At 44.8% G+C, this 13,079-nt stretch overlaps 1 long non-coding RNA gene across 1 annotated transcript; it reads left to right on the plus strand.

Moving 5' to 3' along the window:
* Positions 1-295: 295 nt before the first annotated feature.
* On the plus strand, positions 296-6,451 carry LOC129058663 (uncharacterized). Its single transcript, XR_008523937.2, has 4 exons — positions 296-326; positions 1,116-1,216; positions 2,977-3,205; positions 6,305-6,451. It is a non-coding gene; the product is annotated as an uncharacterized LOC129058663 (long non-coding RNA).
* Positions 6,452-13,079: the final 6,628 nt, after the last annotated feature.

Genomic DNA, 13,079 nt, shown 5'->3' on the forward strand with positions numbered 1-13,079 from the left:
ACGCTGGTCCGCCTTCCCCAACTTCCCCTGTTCCCTGCCAGGCAGCGTCCCTCGCAGCGACGTTGGCTGAGACAAGTTTGACCTGCAGCGAGGACACCAGGATTTCTCAGTTTCTCCAAATCCAAGCCCGAGCCCGAGCCGGAGCTCCGACCAGTCCTGACACTGCTTCCTGCCGCCACCTGCCTCCTCCTCCAGCTCCCGCTGTCTCCCCCGCGCCGGCGCCCTGGGTGGCCACGGTCCCTCCAGCCTCCGCCCCTCGCCGCCGTCTCCAGGGCGCGGGACGCCACGCGGGCAGCTGGCCCGGGACGCAGGGAGAGTGAGAGTGAGTGAGTGCGGGCGCCCGGCGGGGCGGGCAGGGGCCGGAGGAGGTTGCCCCAGCTCCGGGAGAAATGCTTGATCCCGGGAGCGAGGGTGCATGGAGACCATGGTGCCCGCAACCCCCTACTCTCTCCCCTATCCACCCGCACAGCCCCAGGGCGGGGGCGGGAAACAGTGCACGCAGCTGGGCTTTTCCCGGCCTCGGGGTGCGCAGCTAGGATTCTCTAGGGAAATATATTAAAAGCACGGGAGCCTTGGAGAGGGAGCGCAAAGCAGCCCCTCCTTGCAGGCCCTCTCCATGTGCCCTGGGACTCCGAGGTGGACCAGGAGCTGTCCAAGCTGGGCGGGCAACGGACCCAGGGAGGGGCCCTCCGCATCCCCTCGGGACAGAGGGCAGGGTCCGGCCGCCCCTACTCTCAGCCCCTCCTCCGGCACCCACACTGTGCCCACACTGTCTCCAGGACACTGGGGAGGGAGAGTCACTTTCAGAAAAGACAAGTAAAACCTAGCACGGGGCGGGACACATACACCTTAGACCTTCAATAAATATTCATTAATGATTCAATCAATGCTGGCTTTGAAGTGCCTAGATATTTGCTAACCTGAGCATTTACTGTATATAAAAGTGACATAAATTCTCGTGATAAAACATTAAGTGAAAAACTCAAGATTCAAAAGTGTCTTATTAGAGCATTTGCAGAATCTATGTGGGTAGTTTGTGCATCTGTAAATACTTTAAATGTTGATGAGGAATAATCCATAATGTGAGCAGTAATACTGTATACTACCTGTCTTAGCTTGGGCTGCCATGACGAAATACCATAGACCGGGTGGTTTAAACCACAGAATTTTCTTACAGTTCTGGAGGCTGGAAGTCTGAGATCAAGCTGCCATTGAGGTGGGTTTCGTTTGGAGGCCACTTTTCTTGGCCTGCAGCAGTGGGGGTGTCACAATTTCTCTGAGTGCTTTTTTTTTTTTTTTTTTTTTGAGGAGTCTTGCTCTGTCGCCCAGTCTGGAGTGCAGTGATGCCATCTCTGCTCACTGCAACCTCCGCCTCCCAGGTCCAAGCGATTCTCCTGCCTCAGGCTCTAGAGTAGCTGGGATTACAGGCGCGTGCCACCACGCCCAGCTAATTTTTTGTATTTTTATTAGAGACTGGGGCCACCATGCCCGGCCATTCTCTGCGTGCTCTTATGGCCCATGTCTTTGTGCCTGAAACAGTCCTGGGAGTCAGGAGACCCAGTTCTGTTTTCAGCTGAAGTAAGTCCCTTCTTTTCCTTCCTTGAGCCCAGAAGATCAAGGTTACAGTGAGCTGTGATTGCACCACTGCACCAACAAAAAGGTTGACCTTGCCCAAGAAACAGTTTTCTGTAGCTGCCAAGTCTGGTTGCTCTGTGGCAGCAGACTGGAGTACAGGCTTCTGAGAGGACACCTGGGAGATGGCCGTGAGTGGAGGAGGACTGCTAGAGTTAACAGTGATTCTGGTTTGCCTAGTGCTTTTCTGTTTTTAGCATTCAACGTCCTGGATTAGACAATCTGTAAAGTCCCAACCAGAACTATGATATTGTGATTTTCCCTTACCCTAGTATCTGAATGTCTCTACATTCCACTGGGTTCATTCCCCTTTCCAGAATGCTTTTCACCCATGATGGGGTCATTTGCTATGTAAAAATAGGATACTAATACAAGTGTGATCTAATTTGAAATTGTAAAATACTTCCAGCTAATAATTCACATGACATCTAACAGATGTTGCTGGCTTTCTCTTGAAATTTTAAATTATCCTACAGTGCCCTGTAAATTTGTGGCAGTGTCCCAAAGCGCCTCAGTGTAGTATGGGAACCATGGCTTGAAAGTGCAAAGCATTACTAGAGACGAACAGGAATATTACATAATAACAAAAGAGTAGACTCCCCAGGAAGATTTATCAGTTCTAAATGTATAGACACCTAATAACATAGCTTCAAAATATATAAAACAAATGTTGGCAGAATTAATAGCAAAGATACATGAATTCACATTCACTCTCTCAATAACTGGTAGAATAAGCATGTGATAAATTCAGTAAAGATAAATGTAGTGGGAAGCCATTGGAAAGATTTAAGTAGAAGAGTCATATGACCTGATTTACATTTCAAAAACATCACTCTGGCCCATAATCCATTTTACAGATGGGGAAATGGAAACTTGAAGAGGCTTCATAATTTATCTAAGGCTACCCAGTGGGTCAAGTGGTAGGGAAAAGACTAAAGTCCAGACCCAGTCATCTCCAAATCCACATTCTTAACCACTATGATATATTACTGTCTGGCAAGAATTGTGTCTGTAAAGGGAACTATGCCATTTAAAAATCAGTATGTTCTTGGTAATTTTTAGTAACCAGTATTAATGTTAATTGCATTCCTTTATAACTGAGTTCCAGTGGGCATTGCCCCTATTTTGAAGAATCTAAAAGAAGGACATGGACCCATGAATAGGGAAATTGGCAATTGAACAATTCCTTTCAATGGTCTCCATTTTGACTCCTTAGTCCCATTTTAAGATAAATGAAGCACTTCAAGATTTTCAGAGAAGGGTATGCAGCAATATTTTCCTAATATTTTTAGTGGAGGAAGTATGTTCTGCTCCTTAAAAAGACACCTGTATGTTGGGTTTCAGGGCAAGTTACTGTTTTCACAATCCAAGTGAAATCTAACACTATAAAACAATGCCAAGAGCAAATGAAGGAAAACAAAAATCTAAAGGGGCACCTCTGCCCATCGTTTTGATTCTTCAAAAGTTTCTGAAAACATATGAGAAACACTGTGCGCAGTCTCAGACGTCCGTGTGTCCAGCCATCAAAAGTGACCTGAAAAGCAGCATTGACAGTGATCAGGTGCTCAGGAAGGTGAGTGTATGGTCTTGTTTTCTTATTCTTCTCTGAAATGAACTGGCTAGGGTTTACTCCCAAGCCACATGGGTCCTCGGTCCTTGTGTAACCTCCCAAGGGGTTCTTCCTGCCCGCCGCACAAATAAAGACCACAGCATTGTAGTAAAAAAAGACTTTGATTGACACCAGGCCAGCCACGCCATGCAAAAGATGAAGTTATTGCTCAAATCAAACTCTCCAAAAATTCAGGATTGAGGTTTTTAAGGGTAATTTGGTGGGTAGAGGGTCACAAAGTGGGGAATACTGATTTGTCAGGTTGAAGATGAAATCATAGGGAGTTGAAGCTGTCCTCTTGCACTGAGTCAGTTCCTGGGTAGGGTCCACAAGACCAGATGAGCCATCTTATCCATCTGAGTGGCACCAGCTGGTGCTTTGGAACACAGGGTCTGCAAACTATCTCAAGCACTGATCTCAGGTTTTACAACAGTGACTCCTAAACCATAATTTCTATTCTTGTGGCTAATTGTTAGTCCTGCAAAGACAGTCTAGTCCCTAGTCAAGAAGGGGGTTTGTTTTGGGAAAGGGTTGTTATTGTCTTTGTTTCAAAGTTAATCTATTAACATAAACTAAGTTCCTCCCCAAGTTAGTCTGGCCCGTGCCCAGGAATGCACAAGGACAGTTTGAAGGTTAAAAGCAAGAAGGAGTTGGTTAGGTCAGATTTCTTTCACTGTCATAATTTTCTCAGTTAAAATTTTTGCAAAGGTGGTTTCACTTCCAAGCCCAGAGCTGGCTGTGTCATCTGCTCTGCGTTCCTGACTGAGTGGAGTGCAAAGCCTGGCTTGCCTGCTCAGCCCTTCTCCTCCATTCCCCCTTTGACCTACATGGCTGCCCCTCCCATCCCTTCCAGACGGCCTGTTCTCACACCACTTCCCTGGAAGGGCCACCGGCCCCTCCTCCACATCTGGAAGGCCCAGCTTGAAAGTCAGCACTTTGGTCATCACCGCAGGACCTCTGCTCCCGGCACTCCAGTCACCCCTACTGACCCCTCCAAGTGAGGGCCTCCTTCTCTTGGCTGCCGATGCGTCCCTGCTGTGAGGTCACACCTGTTCTCGCCCATGCCTCCCCTCCTGAGGCCGGCTCACTTGGAGTGAGACCAGCAATCAGAATTCTGACTCCAAAAGCACTGGGTTTCAGAAAATATTCTGCTGTCGTATCTTTTCTGAGATTAAATCTAGGGCTTGGAAGTGAGGGGGAAGGAGGAGAGGAGAGGTCAGCATTGAGATGAAATGGGTAACTTGGGAAGCGGGCACCTGACAGACCAGATGGGGAGCCTGGCATCCCAAACACATATGGGCCAGGCCCCAACTCTTCCCTTTGTACTCTGAACTTCCAGCTCCCCAGCTGGGGCTCCCTCTCTCCTTTCCTTCCCCCAAGGCTCCTTCCACCCAGGACCTCCTCCACTCTGCCCTCCCTCATCCACCTTCCCCAGTCTCTCTACTCCTTCCTTTCACAGTGCCTTTGCTGGGGTCCCTGCCATGTCTCCCTGCTCATCCCAATGGAGGACCTTCCCAGAACCAGCCCTTTTGTGGTAAAATTATTCCTAAGTCAATTTTTTAAAACTTCAGTTCTTATAATCAGCCTCCACTACTTAATTATAAGAGCTAATCATAACTTGTTCAAACCAGTCCCTTCAGCAATATTCAATTATTTTTTTCACTGCAATCACCATCATAAACACAAGTAACATCATGACCCCATGTGTAAGTATCAGCATGCATCAGTACCACCATAAGGGCTGTTTGTGTTGGGTGGGTTGCTTGGGTGGGGTCTCCATTATGATTCTGAATATCATTAAAATAAAAGTCTCATGAGATAATCATTATTATTTTTACTCCATAAGAGGCACTCAGACAATTTCCCTTCTTTTCTTTTTTGTTAAAGAAGAAAAAAGAGGCTGGGTGTGGTGGCTCATGTCTATAGTCCCAGAACTTTGGGAGGCTGAGGTGGGAGGGTTGCTTGAGGCCAGGAGTTTGAGACCAGCCTGGGCAACATGGTGAGACTCATCTCTACAAAAAATTAAAAAATTAGCCAAGTGTGGTGTCACCCACCTGTAGTCCCAGCTACTTGGGAGGCTGAGGTAGGAGCTTGAGCCTGGGAGCTTCAGGCTGCAGTGAGCCATGATCACCCCACTGTACTCCAGTCTGGGTGACAAACTGAGACTCTGTAGGAAGGAAGGAAGGAAGGAAGGAGAGAGAGAGGGAAGGAGGGAGGGAGGGAGAGGGGAAAGGAAGGAAGGAAGAGAGGGAGGGAGGGAGGAAGGAGGAGAGGAAGGAAGGAAGGAGAGGGGAGAGGAGGGGGCAAAGAAGGAAGGAAGGAAAGAAGGAAGAAGGAAGGAAGGAAGGAAGGAAAGGAGGGGGAGGGAGGGAGGAAGGAAGGAAGGAGGCAAGGAAGGAAGGAAGTAAGGAAGGGAGGGAGGAAGGAAGGGAGGAAGGAGAGTAGGGAGGAAGGAGAGTAGGAAGGAAAGAAGGAAGGAAGGAAGGAAGGAGGGAAGGAAGAGCTGGTTGCAACTAATTAGATTGATTTTCTGACCCAATAACAGTGGATAACATGCTAGAAAAATCTCTGCCCTATAGGACTTTTCATGGAGCTTTGTACATGGCTGGAACTTTATAAGTTTGTCTTTAATTACCACCTCAATGCACACTTGATCCAAAGTTAATACTACTTTTTTTTTTTTTTTTTGAGACAGAGTCTTGCTCTGTCGCCCAGGCTGGAGTGCAGTTGCATGTCTCGGCTCACTGTCACCTCCTCCTCCCAGGTTCAAGCAATTCTCTTGCCTTAGCCTCCTGAGTAGCTGGGACTACAGGTGTGTGCCACCATGCCAGGCTAATTTTTCATCATTTTGGTTAGGCTGGTCTCAAACTCCTGACCTCAGGTGATCCGCCCACCTGGGCCACCCAAAGTGCTGGATTACAGGCATGAGCCACCGTGCCCAGCCCAAAGTTAATACTATTTTAAATGTTCTTCTAATGTTGTTGTCTAATAAGAGTATTCCTTTTCCACATAGACTTCTCTTTGTGATATCCACTGTGATGCTGTTTTTTTCTTACACTCCAGTTTATGCTTGTGAGACCTGATGACTCCCCACCAAGAATCCTACCAGTTTCCTTGGAACCTTTGCTCATGACCATTCAAGATGAGTATTACACACTGGCAAAAGAGATCTGCATCTGGGGCCTTCAACTGAGCAACCCAGAGATTGCCAGACTTGTGAGTTATGGTTTTAAAAATATTTCTTCAAACCTTAAAATTGAATATAAGCATATTATATCATGTGTTCCAGCTGTAGTTCATGTGGTTACTGACTGATATGCTACAAGGTTTTCTCTAAAACAAAACAAAAACCAACACTATATTTTAAGTTAAATATTTCAAACATAAAAATGGAGAAAATATTAGAACTGACATCCATGGACCCATGACCCAAATGTAATATATTTTTTTAAAGGCACAAAATTTGCAGACATTGACAAATATATTATTACATATGCATGCATGTGTTTATTTGCAAAAATGGAATTACAGTGTGTATGATTTTGTGACTCACTCTTTTACTCTCATTATGTTGTCAAGATTTCTCCATGTTTATAAATTTTGACTGCTACCATATCACACATAACCTTTATTCTTGAAAGATAGTTTTGCTGGATATATAATTATAGATTAACTTTTTTTTTTTTTTTTGAGACAGAGTCTCACTCTGTTGCCCAGGCTGAAGTGCAGTGGCATGATCTCAGCTCACTGCAACCTCCGCCTCCCAGGTTCAAGCAATTCTCCTGCCTCAGCCTCCCCAGTACCTGGGATTATAGGCACCCACCACCACACTTGGCTAATTTTTGTTGTGGTGTTTTTTTTTTGTTTTTTGTTTTTTTTTTGAGATGGAGCCTTGCTCTGTCACCCAGGTTGGAGTGCAGTGATGTGATCTCGGCTTACTGCAACCTCTGCCTCCCAGGTTCAAGCGATTGTCCTGCTGCAGCCTCCCAAGTAGCTGGGACTACAGGCGTGTGCCACCATGCCTGGCTAATTTTTGTGTTTTTAGTAGGGACAGGGTTTCGCCATGTTGGCCAGGCTGGTCTCAAACTCCTGACCTCAGGTGATCCACCCGCCTCGGCCTCCCAAAGTGCTGGGATTACAGGCATGAGCCACCATGTCCAGCCAAATTTTGTATTTTTAGTAGAGACAGAGTTTCACTATGTCGGCTAGGCTGGTCTCAAACTCCCAACCTCAGGTGATCCACCCACCTCAGCACCCGGCAGATTAACTTTTTTTTTTTAAAAAAAACAAATTCTATTATTACTAGTGAGAAGTCATATATGGGACTTTACTTCTGAAAAGGGCAAATCAGATAATTCACACCAGCCCTTTCACTGAAGACACACACACACACACACATACACACACACACACACACACACACACACACATACATACATACATACATATTAGGCAAGGAATCCAAGAGAGGCTGGGAGGAGACCCAGGGAGGAGAACATCACAGAGTCAATTATCTCTACAAGCATTTGATTTGTTAGAAGGCAGCTGAGAAGCTAAGAAACTTAACAGAGCTTTTGACATTCTTTCCAGTGCTAGGAGACACTGACTTTCTGGGGAAGCCCTAATAAACTTTCTTGTGCTTTGATTTGAGACCATGAAGGGCCACAGCCTAAGAACAAAGCCAAACTGCAGGTAGATAGGTCCTCAAGGGACTATAGATTGATTTCTGATAATCTCAAGTCCCGAAATTAGATTGAAGGAGCTTGGATTGCTGGTGCCCTCATGGGTCCAGAAGCATATGAAAATACCCTCTAAAAGACAATTATAATGTCTTATGCCTCAAATTACAAATTACACCTGTAAACAAGTTTGTGGGGTTTTGTTTGTTTGTTTGTTTTTGAGACAGAGTTTCACTCCATTGCCCAGGATGGAGTGCAGTGGCATGATCTTGGCTCATTGCAGCCTCCACCTTCCAGTTTCAAACAATTCCCCTGCCTCGGCCTCCCCAGTAGATGGGACCACAGCCATGTGCCACCAAGCCCGGCTAACTTTTAGATTTTTAGTAGAGACAGGGTTTTGCCATTTTGGCTAGGCTGGTCTCAAACTCCTGACCTCAGGTGATCCATCTGCCACGGCCTCCCAAAGTGCTGGGGTTACAGTCATGAACCACTACGCCCACCCTAAAATCTTAATAAATGGGTTTAACGGTATTTTTGATAGATGTAGAGAGATAATTAGTAAAATAAGGACAGATCAGAAGAAAATATGAAGAAAGAATGAAGCATGAAATAACAAAAGAAAGAAAAGTCAGAAGAAAAGGTAAAAGACATAAGTAGATAAGCTGGTCACTGTGGCTTGTGCCTGTAATCCCAGCATTTTGGGAGGCCAAAGTGGGAGTAACACTTGAGGCCATGAGTTTGAGACCTGCCTGAGCAACATAACAGGACCTCCTCTCTAAAAAAAAAAAAAAAAATTTAATGAGCCAGATGTGGTGGCACATGCCTGTAGTCCCAGCTACTCAGGAAGCAGAGACAGGAAGATTGCTTAAGCTCAGGAAGTGGAGGCTACAGTTAGCCATGACCACACCATTGCACTCCAACCTGGACAACAGAGCAAGACCTTGTCTCAAAAAAAAAAAAAAAAAAGAGAGAGACATAGTAGATAAGTGAGATAATCAACATATGTGTAATTGAAGTCCCAGAAGGAGAGGAGAATGAGAATGGGACAAAAGCAATACTTAACTAAACTGGTGAAAGACATAAACCACAAATTCAAATAGAGTTATTAATCCCAAGAAGGTTAAACACAAAGAAAATTTAGAAACATCATAATAACACTAAAAAAGACCAAAGAGAAAGAGAAAATATTAAAATTAGTGAAATCACACATTACCTTCAAATGAGCTGCAATAAAACTGGTATCTGACTTTTCAACAGAAACAATGGAAGTCAGTTACCTATAGAATATCTTCAAAATGCTGAAGGGAAAATGCCAACTAACAATTCTACACCCAACAAAAATAGTTTTCATAAATGGAAGTGAAACAAAGACATTGTCAGACCAACAGAAACTGGAAGAATTTGTCACAAGCAGATCTTCCCTAAAAGAAATACTAAAGCACATTCTTCAAAGAAAAATGATCCCAGATAGAAGGTTGGAGGTGCAGGAAGAATCAAAGAGCCATGAAAATGGCTTTCTTATAGAACTTAAGGGGGCTCCAAGATGGCCAGATAGGAACAGCTCCAGTCTACAGCTCCCACGGTGAGCGACAAAGAAGACGGGTGATTTCTGCATTTCCAACTGAGGCACCGGGTTCATCTCACTGGGGCTTGTCAGACAGTGGGTGCAGGACAGTGGGTGCAGCCCACAGAGCGTGAGCCGAAGCAGGGCGAGGCATCGCCTCACCTGGGAAGCGCAAGGGGTCAGGGAATTCCCTTTCCTAGCCAAGGGAAGCCATCACAGACAGCACCTGGAAAATCGGGTCACTCCCACCCTAATACTGCCCTTTTCCAATGGTCTTAGCAAATGGCACACCAGGAGATTATATCCTGCACCTGGCTCGGATGGTCCCACGCCTTCAGAGCCTTGCTCATTGCTAGCACAGCAGTCTGAGATCCAACTGCAAGGTGGCAGTGAGGCTGGGGGAGGGGCATCCGCTGTTGCTGAGGCTTGAGTAGATAAACAAAGCAACCGGGAAGCTCGAACTGGGTGGAGCCCACTGCAGCTCAAGGAGGCCTGCCTGCCTCTGTAGACTTCACCTCTGGGAGCAGGGCATAGCTGAACAAAAGGCAGCAGAAACTTCTGCAGACTTAAACGTCCCTGTCTGACAGCTTTGAAGAGAGTAGTGGTTCTCCCAGCACAGAGTTTGAGATCTGAGAAGGAGGCAGACAGACTGCCTCCTCAAGTGGGTCCCTGACCCCCAAGTAGCCTAACTGGGAGGCACCTCCCAGTAGGGACCGACTGACACCTCATACGGCCTGGTACCCCTCTGAGACAAAGCTTCCAGAGGAACAATCAGACAGCAACATTTGCTGTTCTGCAGCCTCCACTGCTGATACCCAGGGAAACAGGGTCTGTAGTGGACCTCCAGCAAACTTCAACAGACCTGCAGCTGAGGGTCCTGACTGTTAGAAGGAAAACCAACAAACAGAAAGGACATCCACACAAAAACCCCATCTGTATGTTACCATCATCAAAGACAAAAGATAGATAAAACCACAAAGATGGGGAGAAACCAGAGCAGAAAAGCTGAAAATTCTAAAAATCAGAGTGCCTCTTCTCCTCCAAAGGAACGCAGCTCCTCACTAGCAACAGAACGAAGCTGGAGGGAGAATGACTTTGACGAGTTGAGAGAAGAAGGCTTCAGACGATTGGTAATAACAAACTTCTCCGAGCTGAAGGAGGCTGTTCGAACCCATCACAAAGAAGCTAAAAACCTTGAAAAAAGATTAGACAAATGGCTAACTAGAATAAACAGTGTAGAGACCTTAAATGACCTGATGGAGCTGAAAACCATGGCATGAGAACTTCGTGACACATGCACAAGCTTCAGTAGCCGATTCGATCAACTGGAAGAAACGGTATCAGTGATTGAAGATCAAATGAATGAAATGAAGTGAGAAGAGAAGTTCAGAGAAAAAAGAGTAAAAAGAAATGAATAAAGCCTCTAAGAAATATAGGACTGTGTGAAAAGACCAAATCTACATCTGATTGGTGTACCTGAAAGTGACGGGGAGAATGGAACCAAGTTGGAAAACACTCTTCAGGATATTATCCAGGAGAACTTCCTCAACCTAGCAAGACAGGCCAACATTCAAATTCAGGAAATACAGAGAACGCCACAAAGATACTCCTCAAGAAGAGCAACTCCAAGACACATAATTGTCAGATTCACCAAAGTTGAAATGAAGGAAAAAATGTTAAGGGCAGCCAGAGAGAAAGGTCGGGTTACCCGCAAAGTGAAGCCCATCAGACTAACAGTGGATCTCTCAGCAGAAACTCTACAAGCCAGAAGAGAGTGGGGGCCAATACTCAACATTCTTTTCTTTTTTTTTTGTACTTTAAGTTCTAGGGTACATGTGCACAATGTGCAGGTTTGTTACATATGTATACATGTACCATGTTGGTGTGCTGCACCCATTAACTCATCATTTACATTAGGTATATCTCCTAATGCTATCCTTCCCCCCTCCCTCAACCCCACGACAGGCCCCAGTGTGTGATGTTCCCCTTCCTGTGTCCAAGTGTTCTCATTGTTCAATTCCCACCTATGAGTGAGCACATGTGGTGTTTGGTTTTTTGTCCCTGCGATAAGGAAAGAATTTTCAACCCAGAATTTCATATTCAGCCAAACTAAGCTTCATAAGTGAAGGAGAAATAAAATCCTTTACAGACAAGCAAATGCTGAGAGATTTTTGTCACCACCAGGCCTGCCTTACAAGAGCTCCTGAAGGAAGCACTAAACATGGAAAGGAACAACTGGTACCAGCCACTGCAAAAATGCGAAATTGTAAAGACCATCGAGACTAGGAAGAATCTGCATCAACTGACGAGCAAAATAACCAGCTAACATCATAATGACAGGATCAAATTCACACATAACAATATTAACCTTAAATGTAAATGGGCTAAATGCTCCAATTAAAAGACACAGACTGGCAAATTGGATAAAGAGTCAAGACCCATCAGTGTGCTGTATTCAGGAGACCCATCTCACATGCAGAGACACACATAGGCTCAAAATAAAGGGATGGAGGAAGATCTACCAAGCAAATTGAAAACAAAACAAAAAAAAAAGCAGGGGTTGCAATCCTAGTCTCTGATAAAGCAGACTTTAAACCAACAAAGATCAGAAGAGACAAAGAAGGCCATTACATAATGGTAAAAGGATCAATTCAACAAGAAGAGCTAACTATCCTAAATACATATGCACCCAATACAGGAGCACCCAAATTCATAAAGCAAGTCCTTAGAGACCTACAAAGAGACTTAGACTCCCACACAATAATAATGGGACTTTAACACCCCACTGTCAACATTAGACAGATCAACGAGACAGAAAGTTAACAAGGATATCCAGGAATTGAACTCAGCTCTGCACCAAGCGGACCTAATAGACATCTACAGAACTCTCCACCCCAAATCAACAGAATATACATTCTTCTCAGCACCACATTGCACTTATTCCAAAATTGACCACATAGTTGGAAGTAAAGCACTCCTCAGCAAATGTGAAAGAATAGAAATTATAACAAACTGTCTCTTAGACCACAGTGCAATCAAACTAGAAATCAGGATTAAGAAACTCACTCAAACCACACAACTACATGGAAACTGAACAACCTGCTCCTGAATGACTACTGGGTACATAACGAAATGAAGGCAGAAATAAAGATGTTCTTTGAAACCAATGAGAACAAAGACACAACATACCAGAATCTCTGGGACACATTTAAAGCAGTGTGTAGAGGGAAATTTATAGCACTAAATGCCCACAAGAGAAAGCAGGAAAGATCTAAAATTGACACCCTAACATCACAATTAAAAGAACTAGAGAAGCAAGAGCAAACACATTCAAAAGCTAGCAGAAGGCAAGAAATAACTAAGATCAGAGCAGAACTGAAGGAGATACAGACACAAAAAACCCTTCAAAAAATCAATGAATCCACGAGCTGGTTTTTGGAAAAGATCAACAAAATTGATAGACCGCTAGCAAGACTAATAAAGAAGAAAAGAGAGAAGAATCAAATAGATGCAATAAAAAATGATAAAAGAGATATCACCACTGATCCCACAGAAATACAAACTACCATCAGAGAATACTATAAACACCTCTATG

The sequence above is a fragment of the Pongo abelii genome, chromosome 2 (assembly GCF_028885655.2).
Source record: "Pongo abelii isolate AG06213 chromosome 2, NHGRI_mPonAbe1-v2.0_pri, whole genome shotgun sequence".
Taxonomy (NCBI): Eukaryota; Metazoa; Chordata; class Mammalia; order Primates; family Hominidae; genus Pongo; species Pongo abelii.